Below are 14,357 nucleotides of genomic sequence, written 5' to 3' on the forward strand. Positions count from 1 at the left end.
TTAGATTTGGATATAGCTCCCATATATATGTTCGTCCGATTGGCAGTAATAATGCAATAAAATGGTCATTTGTTACCCGATTCTCGCGAAATTTTGCAAGAAGGATTTTCTAATGACTCTCCACATTGGTGGTTAATTTCATGGAAATCGGTTCAGTATTAGTTATAGCTCCCATATATATGTTCGTCAGATTTTGGGTAATTTGCCATAATGTTGTCAGTTTGAACATATTTTTGCTCGCCGAGGTCCATTAAAAATGGTTCAGAATTGGATATAGCTTCCACATTGTACTTATAGGGTAGGTGTAGGGTATTATACAGTCGGCACCGCCCGAATTTGGCCTTTCTTACTGGTTAAAGACTGTAGCGTGAGTTCAACAGACAGACGGGCAGACAGACGGACATGGCTAGATCGTCTTAGATTTTTACGTTGATCAAGAATATATAAACTTTATAGAGTCGGAAATGGATATTTCGATGTGTTGCAAATGGAATGAGAAAATTAATATACCGCCATCCTTCGGTGGTGGGTATAACAAATATTTTCACACATAACATATGTGGGTGTTTGAATTTTTTTGTCCGCTACCCTGTCATTATAGGTCTGGCAAGATCAGCGTAAAAGCTTGTCATGATAGGCGGCGGAAAATCTATATAATTAACAATAGCTCTCTTGCAAGTGTGTAGGTCAAAAGGTGAGTTTTCGGCTCTTAACCAAATATTGGATTTTAAATTAATTTTCTTGAAATGATTAAAAAACCAAACTTTTTCGGGCTTTCAGTGTATGAAACATACTTTTCTCTCCATCAATGAGACAGTTGCAATACCGGGTATCTTGTATCTCCTGACGAATAGAACAGGGGGATTTACAACCAGTCCATTTTCCTTAGCCAACTTCGTTTTATGTCAGAAGTGCTTAGTCCTACTACACTTTTTGGTCAAGCTCGAAATGCAAAGTCTTTTAATCTGCTTTCAGAAATAGGCGATTCAAAGAAGTAGATAAGACTCTTCATCTCTATTCTATCCCGGCCCATTTAGTTGGAAGACCCAAGTAATACAGTTCTATTAAAGTATTATTTGGGCTGACTTTATGCTGACATTCTTTGGTTTATTTTGGTCACTTTTCTTCCTGGGAATTCCGTAGCAATTCTCTGTCAGGCCGACATTTATAGTATCCTTGTGATGCAATATTCATTAAATTGTCTTACATAGAATTTTTTCCAGATGAACAAGCAAATACCAAAAGTAATCGGCAAACAAAACATTTTCAAATTTATGAAATATATACAAAAATAATAAATATTTTATAACCTACACACAAATACACAAGTTAAAGTTCGCATATGCGTGGGCAGCAATGTGTGTAAAAGGCAAATAAACAAATATTTGCAAGAGTACACTGAGAAAAATTAATAAAAACTCGCGTAGAAAACAAAAAAAAAACCAAATAAGGCCAGCTTAGAGAAAAGGGTGTGGGCCCAGTGATAGTCTCTTCAAGCTGATTGAAGTCTAAGTTCGACTCGTAAGAAGTATTGGGAAGTGCTGTCAAATTTGTTTGTTCTGCCCACAGCCACACCTATCCAGTGTATGCGCACCTGCAATTCTATGTATACAAAGTTTGGATAATCTATATTCCTTAATATTCGCTTCGTCTTGTCGCAATTCCGATCATAATCCTAAGTTTCTTAGTTTTTACTTAAATATCTCCCAATGTATAATCCATCTATTTCCAACTGTCCCTGTTCAACCACTTCAAATTATATGTATTTTTGGTTCCCCTTGAGATCGGAAATGGCAACAAAATCAAATTTTCCAAATATTTTGCAGAATGTACATTTGCAGGTGTTCAAGTGGCTACCCCCCAAAGGGAATGCCAAATTCCTTCTTGATGTCTAAGAACAATAAATTTTATATTTGTCAGTGTTTTACCATAAATGTTACTGCCACACAAACACTATTACACAAACACACACTTTCGCACACCCACTTGATTTTGCTGGTGCCCCTTAAGGTATGCTACAGGCATTTGGCTTGGTAGGGTCCAAAATGTATGCCAAACATACAAATCTTCTTCATACAAGAAACGCACACACACACCCACCCACATTGTTTTTAGTTGGCCCAAGTCCCCACAAGTAGCGTCTGGTTTTTATTGTTTATTGTTGCCATGAAGATACATTGTTTTCCATTCTTGTGCCGGAATGTGGTGTCGGGCCAACATTGTGGTGGCAAGCCGAAAAAAACATAAATTCATATGAATTTTTACGCTTTCACAAAACGGGTCCAATTGATTCAATTCCGTTGGTAAACACACCGCAAATCCTGGTGGTGGATGGTGGTAGGTAGAAAATATGTCAAGAGAGTGCCCTAAAAAAAATTCGTTGTACGCATCATTTGCTTTTAAATGACCGACCTGTGTGCAGCCAATGTAAAGGGGAGGGCAAAAAAATAGCGGGGCTATTGCTCATTTCAGACCCTACCACTTTAGTACTAAGTCATAGGGTAAGAATGTTGGTAGCCGAGTTGGTAGCGATTCGATTCTCACCAGAAGCTTTGGTCTGTCACCACTGTGGTATTACAAATGACTAAACTAGTCTAAGTAAGTCTGCCACTCTAATTAAGCCTAATCTATATGCGAACATTGACTTTGGAGTCTGTAGAGGCTTGGCACTCTTACCTAATCTAACCTACATAAACTAGCTGGTCCAACTATGGTACTAAACCCCTGGATGGGAATATTGGGTAGAACATCAAAACATTTTTCACCGATCAGTATCCTGTCACAATTTCACATTGTAGTTAGAGTAAGACATGGGAAATCCCAAAGCTGTCTTCATTGTCATTGTCACGAATGGAGCGAGTCAAATAACATTTTTCTCATTATAATATAAGGTTATGATTTGGGGGAAATTTAACTTTGTTATAATTAAAAAAATTGGGCTTCTGAAAAAAGTTTTATAGTTTGTTGTTCGTCCTTCCTTTCTCTTCGCGATCTAATATGTAAGGAATGGGGTAACTACCACTGAAAAACGATTTGATAATATAAAAAGTTTTATTCGAGCATTTCAGCTTTATTGGACAAGACAACCTATGTGTAGCGGTAACTATTTATAATTGTTCCAACTCCGTTTTCCTTCCCATTCCTCGTTTACCACTTTATCCTTTTCACTTTTCTTTCGTATTTTCTTTGGCCTTACTTCCTTCTTGGTTTATTCATCCACCTTTTCTACCACATTTCTCCGTCCTTCCTCCTTACCAACTGCTTCGTTTGCCTTTCCTTCTCATCAATATCAATGAGGTTGGTTCCAAACTGTGTAATTTGTGTGTCCTGAAGAAAAGAACAACATCTTTTGGAAACGGATTCACAACAAAACCATTGTCCTTGCCCCCTTCGCTTTAATGGAGAAAACTTCCAAAATTATATAATAAGAGTGCTAAGAAAATTTCCCCTAGATCTTTTTCTCTCTTTAGTCGGGCAGCATGTGCGACAAATTGTACACTACTTTCTTCCACAAGCAATCCTTACGAATAGAAAAGTGATCATTTGAAAAAGACAAGAGTATTTCATGCATCAGTACATACTCCTTTATCCTTAATCTCTCCATCCTTCCTTCCATCTTTCCAACCTCCCATCCTTTCTTCCACCCTTCGTTCCATTCTTCCCTCCATCCTTCCTTCGAACCTGCATTTCATACTTACTTACATTCTTCCTTCCATCCTTCCTTCTTTCCACCTTCCTTCCATCCTGCCTGCCATCCTCCCTTCCATCCTTCCTTCGAACCTGCTTTTCATCCTTACTTCCATTCTTCCTTCCATCCTTCCTTCCTTCCATACTGCCTTCCATCCTGCCTTCCATCCTTCCATCCATCCTTCCAACCATCCTTCCATCCATTCTTCCATCCATTCTTCCATCCATTCTTCCATCCTTCCATCCATCCTTCCTTCCTTCCATCCTTCCTTCCATCCCTCCTTCCTTCCATCCTTCCTTCCATCCATCCATCCTTCCTTCCATCCTTCCTTCCATCCTTCCATCCTTCCTTCCATCCTTCCTTCCATCCTTCCTTCCATCCTTCCTTCCATCCTTCCTTCCATCCTTCCTTCCATCCTTCCTTCCATCCTTCCTTCCATCCTTCCTTCCATCCTTCCTTCCATCCTTCCTTCCATCCTTCCTTCCATCCTTCCTTCCATCCTTCCTTCCATCCTTCCTTCCATCCTTCCTTCCATCCTTCCTTCCATCCTTCCATCCTTCCTTCCATCCTTCCTTCCATCCTTCCTTCCATCCTTCCTTCCATCCTTCCTTCCATCCTTCCTTCCATCCTTCCTTCCATCCTTCCTTCCATCCTTCCTTCCATCCTTCCTTCCATCCTTCCTTCCATCCTTCCTTCCATCCTTCCTTCCATACTTCCTTCCATCCTTCCTTCCATCCTTCCTTCCATCCTTCCTTCCATCCTTCCTTCCATCCTTCCTTCCATCCTTCCTTCCATCCTTCCTTCCATCCTTCCTTCCATCCTTCCTTCCATCCTTCCTTCCATCCTTCCTTCCATCCTTCCTTCCATCCTTCCTTCCATCCTTCCTTCCATCCTTCCTTCCATCCTTCCTTCCATCCTTCCTTCCATCCTTCCTTCCATCCTTCCTTCCATCCTTCCTTCCATCCTTCCTTCCATCCTTCCTTCCATCCTTCCTTCCATCCTTCCTTCCATCCTTCCTTCCATTCTTCCTTCCATCCTTCCTTCCATCCTTCCTTCCATCCTTCCTTCCATCCTTCCATCCTTCCTTCCTTCCTTCCATCCATCCTTCCTTCCATCCTGCCTTCCATCCTTCCATCCATCCTTCCATCCATCCTTCCAACCATCCTTCCATCCATCCTTCCATCCATTCTTCCACCTATTCTTCCATCCTTCCATCCATCCTTCCTTCCTTCCATCCTTCCTTCCATCCTTCCATCCCTCCTTCCTTCCATCCATCCTTCCTTCCATCCATCCTTCCTTCCATCCTTCCCTCCATCCTTCCTTCCATCCTTCCATCCTTCCTTCCATCCTTCCTTCCATCCTTCCAACCATCCTTCCATCCATCCTTCCATCCATTCTTCCATCCATCCTTCCATCCTTCCTTCTATCCTTCTTTCCTTCCATCCTTTCTTTCTTCCATCCTTCCTTCCTTCCATCCTTCCTTCCATCCTTTCTTCCATCCTTTCTTCCATCCTTCCTTCCATCCATCCTTCCTTCCATCCTTTCTTTCTTCCATCTTTCCTTCCTTCCTTCCATCCTTCCTTCCATCCTTCCATCCTTCCATCCTTCCATCCTTCCATCCTTCCTTCCATCCTTCCTTCCTTCCATCCTTCCTTCCATCCTTCCTTCCATCCTTCCTTCCATCCTTCCTTCCATCCTTCCTTCCATCCTTCCATCCTTCCTTCCATCCTTCCTTCCATCCTTCCATCCTTCCATCCTTCCATCCTTCCATCCTTCCATCCTTCCTTCCATCCTTCCTTCCATCCTTCCTTCCATCCTTCCTTCCATCCTTCCTTCCATCCTTCCTTCCATCCTTCCTTCCATCCTTCCTTCCATCCTTCCTTCCATCCTTCCTTCCATCCTTCCTTCCATCCTTCCAACCATCCTTCCATCCATCCTTCCATCCATTCTTCCATCCATCCTTCCATCCTTCCTTCTATCCTTCTTTCCTTCCATCCTTTCTTTCTTCCATCCTTCCTTCCTTCCTTCCATCCTTCCTTCCATCCTTTCTTCCATCCTTTCTTCCATCCTTCCTTCCATCCATCCTTCCTTCCATCCTTTCTTTCTTCCATCTTTCCTTCCTTCCTTCCATCCTTCCTTCCATCCTTCCATCCATCCTTCCATCCTTCCATCCTTCTTTCCATCCTTCCTTCCATCCTTCCTTCCATCCTTCCTTCCATCCTTCCTTCCATCCTTCCATCCTTCCTTCCATCCTTCCTTCCATCCTTCCTTCCATCCTTCCTTCCATCCTTCCTTCCATCCTTCCTTCCATCCTTCCTTCCATCCTTCCTTCCATCCTTCCTTCCATCCTTCCATCCTTCCATCCTTCCTTCCATCCTTCCTTCCATCCTTCCATCCTTCCATCCTTCCATCCTTCCTTCCATCCTTCCAACCATCCTTCCATCCATCCTTCCATCCATTCTTCCATCCATCCTTCCATCCTTCCATCCTTCCTTCCATCCTTCCTTCTTTCCTTCCATCCTTTCTTTCTTCCATCCTTCCTTCCTTCCTTCCACCCTTCCTTCCATCCTTTCTTCCATCCTTCCTTCCATCCATCCTTCCTTCCATCCTTTCTTTCTTCCATCCTTCCTTCCTTCCTTCCATCCTTCCTTCCATCCTTCCATCCTTCCTTCCATCCTTCCTTCCATCCTTCCATCCTTCCATCCTTCCTTCCATCCTTCCTTCCATCCTTCCTTCCATCCTTCCTTCCATCCTTCCTTCCATCCTTCCTTCCATCCTTCCTTCCATCCTTCCATCCTTCCATCCTTCCTTCCATCCTTTCTTTCTTCCATCCTTCCATCCTTCCTTCCATCCTTCCTTCCATCCTTCCATCCTTCCTTCCATCCTTCCTTCCATCCTTCCATCCTTCCTTCCATCCTTCCTTCCATCCTTCCTTCCATCCTTCCTTCCATCCTTCCTTCCATCCTTCCTTCCATCCTTCCTTCCATCCTTCCTTCCATCCTTCCTTCCATCCTTCCTTCCATCCTTCCTTCCATCCTTCCTTCCATCCTTCCTTCCATCCTTCCTTCCATCCTTCCTTCCATCCTTCCTTCCATCCTTCCTTCCATTCTTCCTTCCATCCTTCCTTCCATCCTTCCTTCCATCCTTCTTTCCATCTTTCCTTCCATCTTTCCTTCCATCCTGTTTTCCATCCTTCCTTTCATCCTTCCTTCCATCCTTTCTTCCATCCTTCCTTTCATCCTTCCTTCCATCCTTCCTTCCATCCTTCCTTCCATTCTTCTTTCCATCCTTCCTTCCTACCATCCTTCCTTCCACTCTTTCTTCTATCCACTCTTCCATCCTGCCTTACCTCCTTCCTTCAATCCTTGCTTCCCCACTTAATTCTTTTCATCCCTCCTTTCCTGACTCAGTACATACTCCCTTCTTCCCTATTTCTTTCGTCATTAATTCCTTCCTTTTTCCCTCCTAATCACTCCTACCTTCCTTCCATCCTTCCTTCCATCCTTCCTTCCATCCTTCCTTCCATCCTTCCTTCCATCCATCCTTCAATCCTTTCATCCTTCTCTCCATCCATCCTTCGTTTCTTTATCCTTTCTTTCTTCCCTTCCTTCTTCCTCCTTCATTCAATGTTTATCCCACCTTCCATCTTCTTTACTCCCTTACCTTTTTTCTACCTTCCTTGCTGATTCCTCATCCTTCCTCCATCCATTTAACTTCCTTCCTTCCTGCCTAAACAAGACTCCGTCCTGCCTCATTCAATATTTCGTTATTTTTTCTCTCTTTCCTCATTCCTTCCGTCCTTCTGCCATCCTTGCTTCCTTTCTCAGTCTCTCTCTTTCCGTTTCCGTCCTTCTTGCCTCTCTTCTACAGTCCGGCGTCCTCATTGTTCCTATCATCTTTACTTTCCTTTTTTCTTACTTCCCTCTCCAATCTTTCTTCTACGATTTCCATCCAATGTAAATTACAAATATATTCATTAAGGAACAGGGGTAAACTTCTTACATATCAATTAGTGCTGTCCGAATCAAGTTTAAGCTCAATGATAAGGGTCCTCGAATGGCGTACCGCTATGCGACACCTCTCTCAGGAATTGTTTTTTTTTTTTCACTTTTTCAACTTCAACATAACGGTGACCACCCCTTTCTTACTTCCCTTCCATGTTTTCCACTCCTTCCTTTCACCTACCTTATTCATCTTTCTTAACAACATACAAACCAAGTATGGTCGGAATCGGTCTGTGACCTGATGTAGCTCTATTGGAATGACAATTCCCCGATTTAGGGTCTTAGGTCTTAGTATAAAAGCCACATTTAGGCCCTTCGACATCCTTCTTCAATTTGGCCCCGATCGGTTCAGATTTGGGTATAGTTGCCATATAGACCGATCTCTCGATTTAAGGTCTTGCGGCCATAAAAGGCGCATTTATTATCCGATTTTGCTGAAATTTCGGACGGTAGGTTGAGTTAGGCCGCTCGACATCCTTCTTCAATTTGGCGCCGATCGGTTCAGATTTGGATATAGTTGCCATATAGACCGATTTCTCGACGTAAGGTCTTGCGCCCATAAGAAGTGCATTTATTGTCCTATGTCGCTGAAATTTAGGGCAGTGAGTTGTGTTAGGTCCTTCGACATCCTTCTTCAATTTGGCCAGATCGGTCCATATTTGGATATAGCTGCCATATAGACCGATCTCTCGGTTTTAGGTTTTGGCGCCATAAAAGACGCATTTATTGTACGATATCGCTGAAATTTGAGATAGTGGGTTGCGCTAGGCCCTTCGACATCCTTCTTCAATTTGGCCCAGATCGGTCCAGATTTGGTTATAGCTGCCATATAGACCGATATCTCCATTTAAAGTCTTGGCTCCATGAAGGGCGCATTTAAAATCCGATTTCACTGAAATTTAACACGGTGACTTATGTTAAGCTTTTCGTTATCCTTGTCGTATGACAATGACTTTAACTTATTAGTATTTGGTCCAAATCGGAACATTTTTCGATATGGCTACTTTGGGGCATAATGTGTGCATTTTTCACCGTATTTTCTACATATATACCCGAGGTGGTGGGACTCCAAAGTTGTTTACTTTCATTCCTTTCTCCTTCTTTCCTCCTATCCTCTTCCTTTCATTTCCTTCCTTCTATACAGTTTGCTTCTTTTCCGATCCTTTCACCTTCCTTCATTCCTCCCTTTGTCCTCGTAGCAACATTTCTTTCATCCCCCCTTTTCATTCTGCCTCTCGTACCTATTCCTCCTATCCTATTATCCTCTATTCCCTCATCAACTTGATAGGTTTCTTCTTTCCAAAGTACCATAGATTCCTGTAGTTTAAGGTTATTATACCACTCTGCATGTATGCTAACCTGCTCTCAATATTAGACATCCACTTGATTTTTGAATAAGAAATTTTACGAGGTAGTGTGGCATAGTTATTTCAATTTGGCTGTTGTACACTTTATTTAAGAACAGCGAGTCGGATCAAACTTTAGTCCAGACGACATGACATGATGGGATGAAAGTTGTTCTGTATAAAGAAGGTCTATATGACTGAATAATGACACAGTTCTAGTGAAGGGAAAACCATCGCTCAATTGTTTTACTGATTTTCTATACTCTACAGACCCATTATTATAAGTCAATTACTTTGTAAGTTAGCATGGAAATAATGTCTCCTATTTTGCAAAAATCTGCTTTTGGATATTGAGAAGGATATTTTGGCTTGTTGAACAAGTTTTCTTCACCTATAATTCCCAGTTGTATTATTTTATTGCCCTAATTTTATCAAACTATTGGGTTGCCCAAAAAGTAATTGCGGATTTTTTAAAAGAAAGTAAATGTATTTTTAATAGAACCCCAATAGAAGCGTTATTTCCATAATGATAACCCTTTGGGGAGTATGGTATCCAACATTCGCCTTTTTCTGCCTTTAGCATTTTTTACTTATTTCCCGTATATCAATGTCCCAGCAAAAAAGGGTACTTTAAATTGGTTTTTATTTTTGTGTTGTTTTTTTTTTTCTTCTTCTAAAATATGCCTGCAAAGGACTAAAGAGGAAATCGATTTAATATCAAAAGGAAAAAAGAGGAAATTTTATTAGTCTGGCATGGAACATTTACATTGATGTTCAACAATGATCATCACACAAGGCGTATAATTGAGTTCAGTTTTGTTGGTCTATTTGTTTTGTTGCATTGTAGCGGAAATTATACTCCATCTCACTGGCCTCTATGAATGTCAAGGAAAGTTAAATGGGTTGATTTGTAGTGCAGAGCGCCAAAATGGGAATATTCTGTTTCAAAATAAGAAAGTTGTATATTTTCCATTAACTGAAATAAAAATGGGGAAATAAAGACTAAAGTCGTTCAAAGCTAACATATTCAAATTCCATACAACATTGGGAAGAATTTCTATCAATCAAATGTTTTTAGTTTGGACTCGATGACAGAATGTTCGATGGTCGGGAGGTATAAATTATCACTTCATTGGACACTTCTACATTCTTTCCCCATCCTTACCCCCATAGAAAATTACATTGACAAAAGTTTGTGGCTTTTAGGGCAAAATTCATATATTGTTCATGGGAATCAAGTTGGGAACAAACTTGGAAAATATTTTAATAACAGATAACAAAATTCTGAGAATAAAGACCACACATATATCTGTAATTTGTATTGACTAAAGCGATAATTAAATTTTTATTACAAATATAAACATTAAATGAATTTATGAAGAAATTAGACTTCTTCATTTCTTTTTGATAAGTGTTTTGTGATGATATAAGAATACATTAAAATTTTGTCTTTAAAGAATATTTGTTTTAAATTTTATCTAAAAATTGTAGGCAGAGAACATTTTTTTGAATATTTCTTGAAGAGAAAATATCATTGAAAATAGGGAGGATGAAAAATATTTTTAAAATTACTAGTATTCTCAATTTAAGAATTAAAGTATTCCTCGAGATTAATTCCTCTGTGTAAAAGGTGTCAGAGATTAATTCATACTAAACGATATTGCCCAAAAAGAAGCGAGATGTGATAAAGGTGCTGGTAAACACAACACCGAAAATTGTGAAAAACAAAGTTCCAAAAAGTAAAGGTAACCTCCCAGCCAGCTATAAAGGTTGTGAAGTGGCAAAGGAACTCCAAAAACTCCATGAGAAATAAGACTAGACCCATTAAAGAGGGCCACACGAAAAGTACAGAATAACGAAGAACTACTGTAAACATACACGAGAGGCCACCAATTGTTTCAACCTCAATATCAAAACCAAACCATCCATAGAGGCCAACAAGCACGCGTCCAACAAACATTCCAAGGAATGAACCAGCAAAACATGCAACCAAAAACGTTTACAAAGATTTTGAGTACAAACAACAACAGATAAGGCAATGATCTTAAAAGACATTTTAAAAAATAGGGAAAAAATTTATCGGCGCTTGGATGATCAAGTGGTATTGAATGATTATAGTCCCGCAATAATGGCTAATCTGCGAATAACAACATGGAACTGTAATGGTTTAGAGAGTCGCATTAATGAAATGGAATATTTTCTTTATGACCACAAAATTGATTTATTACAAATCTCAGAAAGCCACATGACTAAAATTACACATGTCAATGCCACAGGGTATATGATTTACAATGCAGTTCATCCTTCCCAAAGAGCGAGAGGAAGGAGCCTCAGCAATAATCAAAAATAATATTGAACATATCCGCATAAAAGCCAAATTCTTCAACATCAGCCTTGTTTGTGCCCATGCCCCGAAGGAAGACAAAGACGAGCAGACAAAGGATATTTTCTACAAGCGCCAAGATAGAGAATATGACCGCTGCCCCGCCCCCATGATATTAAAATCGTTCTGGGATATTTTAATGCGAAAAAAAGGGGAGGAAGACATTTTTGGTCCAACAGTCGGAGGGTTTAGCTTCCACGAGATACCGTCCAGTAATGGGTTGCGGCTGATAGATTTCGCCGCGGCAAAAAACATGGTAGTAGTAGTAGCACCAGATTTCAACATAAAAATATTCACAAAGCCACATGGCTGTCACCCGATCAAAACACGAGAAACCAAATTGGCAAACTAATGTCCACTTCATGGAAAATTCTGCGAAATCCGTACTTGGGTACGGGAAGCCTCCACCAAGAAACCCATGGTACGACCTAGAATGTCGAAATGCTACTGAAGCCAAGAAGTAACCCTGCAATCAGTAGCAACGCTCCGGATGAAGGAGAGGTATCGGGAGAAAGGGAGAGAAGGAGAGAGGAGAAACGTCTATTCCGCAGAAAGAACAAAAAAAAAGGTGATAATATCGGCCGGGCCGAACATTGCATACCCACCCCCTCGGGTATATATGTAAACCACCTTTCATCAAAATCCTGTGAAAATTGCATACACTAGCAGCTATACCGAAATATGATCCGATTCGCACCAAATACTAACAACTAAATACAAGTCATTGTTTAATTGTGTATAACAAAATATTGGTCTTTTTAGAAGCTATATCTAAAAATAAACCGAACTAATCCATAAACGACAGAGATGTCGAAAAGCCTAACATAAGTCACTGTCTAACACAACTCACTGTCCCAAATTGTGGCGGAATCGGACCATAAATGCGCCTTTTATGGGCTCAAGACATTAAATCGAGGGATCGGTCTATGTGGCAGCTATATCCAAATCTGTACCGATCTGGGTCAAATTATAGAAAAATGTCGAAGGGCCTAACACAACTCACTGTCCCAAATTTCGGGGACATCGGACCATAAATTCGCCTTTTATGGGCCCAAAACCTTAAATCGAGGGATCGGTCTATATGGGAGCTATTTTCAAATCTCATCCGATCAGGGCCAAATTGATCAAAGATATCGAAGGGCCCTACACAACTCACAGTCCCAAATTTCAGCAAAATCGGATCATAAATGTGGCTTTTATGGGCCTAAGACCCTAAATCGGAGGATCGGTCTATATGGCAGCTATATCCAAATTTGGACCGATCTGTGCCAAATTGAAGAAGGATGTCGAAGGTAACGCTACTCACTATTCTAAATTTCGGCGACATTGGACAATAAATGCGCTTTTTATGGGCCCAAAGCCTTCAGTCGAGAAATCTCATCCAATCAGGGCCAAATTGAAGAAAGATGTCGAAGGGCCTTAGACAACGCACTGTCCCAAATTTCAGCTTAATCGGATAATGAATGTGGCCTTTATGGGCTTAAATCGGCGGATCGGTCTGTATGTCAGCTCTATCCAAATCTGGACCGATCTGAGCTAAGTTGACGAAGGAATTCGAAGGGCCTAACACCAAATTTCTGCAAAATTGGATAATTATGGGCCTAACACCCTAAATCGGCGGATTGGTCTATATGGCAGCTGTATCCAAATCTGTACTGAACTGAGCCAAAATAAAGAGAGACGTCGAAGGGTCGAACACAACTTACTGTCCCAAATTTCTGCAAAATCGGATAAGAAATGTGGCTTTTATGGGCCTAAGACCCAAATCGGCGGACCGCTCTATATGGGGCTATATCAAGATATAGCCAAATCGGACCATATTTGGATATAGCTGCTATATAGACCAATTTTCCGATAAATGGTCTAATGCCCAAAAAACTTTATTTTTCATCCGATTTCGCTGAAATTTAAAACAGTGAGTAGTTTTAAGCCTACTAACATCTGACCCAAAAATTGTACAGATCGGACTATTTTTAGATATAGCTGCCATATAGACCGATCTGCTGATAAAGGGTCTGAAGGGCATAAAAACTTTATTTATTAACCGATTTCGCTGAAATTTGAAACAGTGGGTTATTTTAAGCCTCCCGATATCTGACTTAAGTATGGTTCAGATCGGACTATATTTAGATATAGCTGCCGTATATACCGATCTCCCGATAAGGGGTCTGAAGGCCATAAAAGCTTTACTTTTTATCCGATTTCGCTGAAATTTGGAACAGCGGGTTATTTTAAGCCTCCCGACGTCTGACCCAAATATTGTTTGGATCGGACTATATTTAGATATAGCTGCCATATAGACCGATCCCCCGATAAGGGATCGGAAGGCCATAAAAGCTTCGTTTTTTATCCGATTTGGCTGAAGTTTGGAACAGTCCGCAGTTTTAAGCCTCTCAACATCTGACCCAAATATGGTTCAGATCGGACTATATTTAGATATAGCTGCCATATAGACCGATCTGCCGATAAAGGGTTTGAAGCCCATAAAAGCTTTATTTATTGCCCCATTTCACTGAAATTTGAAACAGTAAGTAGTCTGAGGCCACCCGCCTTCCGGCCCAAATATGGTTCAGATCGGACTATATTTATATATAGCTGTCATATAGACCGATATGCCGGTTAAGGGTCTGAAGCTCATAAAAGTTTTATTTTTTGAAGTTCAAAATTCAACCGTGCCGAATTTGGGTGGATAAGTTATACAATTTTCATCGGATTGTGACGAAAAGGGGTTTACATATATTCCAGAGGTGGTGGGTATCCAAAGTTCGGTCCAGCTGAACTTAATGCCTTTTGACTTGTTAAAGACTGTAGCGTGATTTCAACAGACAGTCGGACGGACGCACATGGCTAAATCGTCTTAGATTTTTACGCTGATCAAGAATACTTTATAGGGTCGGAAATGGATATGTCGATGTGTTGCAAACGGAATGACAAAA

General features: G+C 40.8%; 1 protein-coding gene across 1 annotated transcript in view; it reads left to right on the forward strand.

The window, feature by feature from the left end:
- The window catches only part of LOC106094759 (neuropeptides capa receptor), an 84,179-nt gene that overhangs the window by 33,597 nt on the left and 36,225 nt on the right, over positions 1–14,357 (forward strand). The gene's annotated exons all lie outside the window — the stretch shown is intronic.

The sequence above is a fragment of the Stomoxys calcitrans genome, chromosome 1 (genome assembly GCF_963082655.1).
Source record: "Stomoxys calcitrans chromosome 1, idStoCalc2.1, whole genome shotgun sequence".
NCBI lineage: Eukaryota > Metazoa > Arthropoda > Insecta > Diptera > Muscidae > Stomoxys > Stomoxys calcitrans.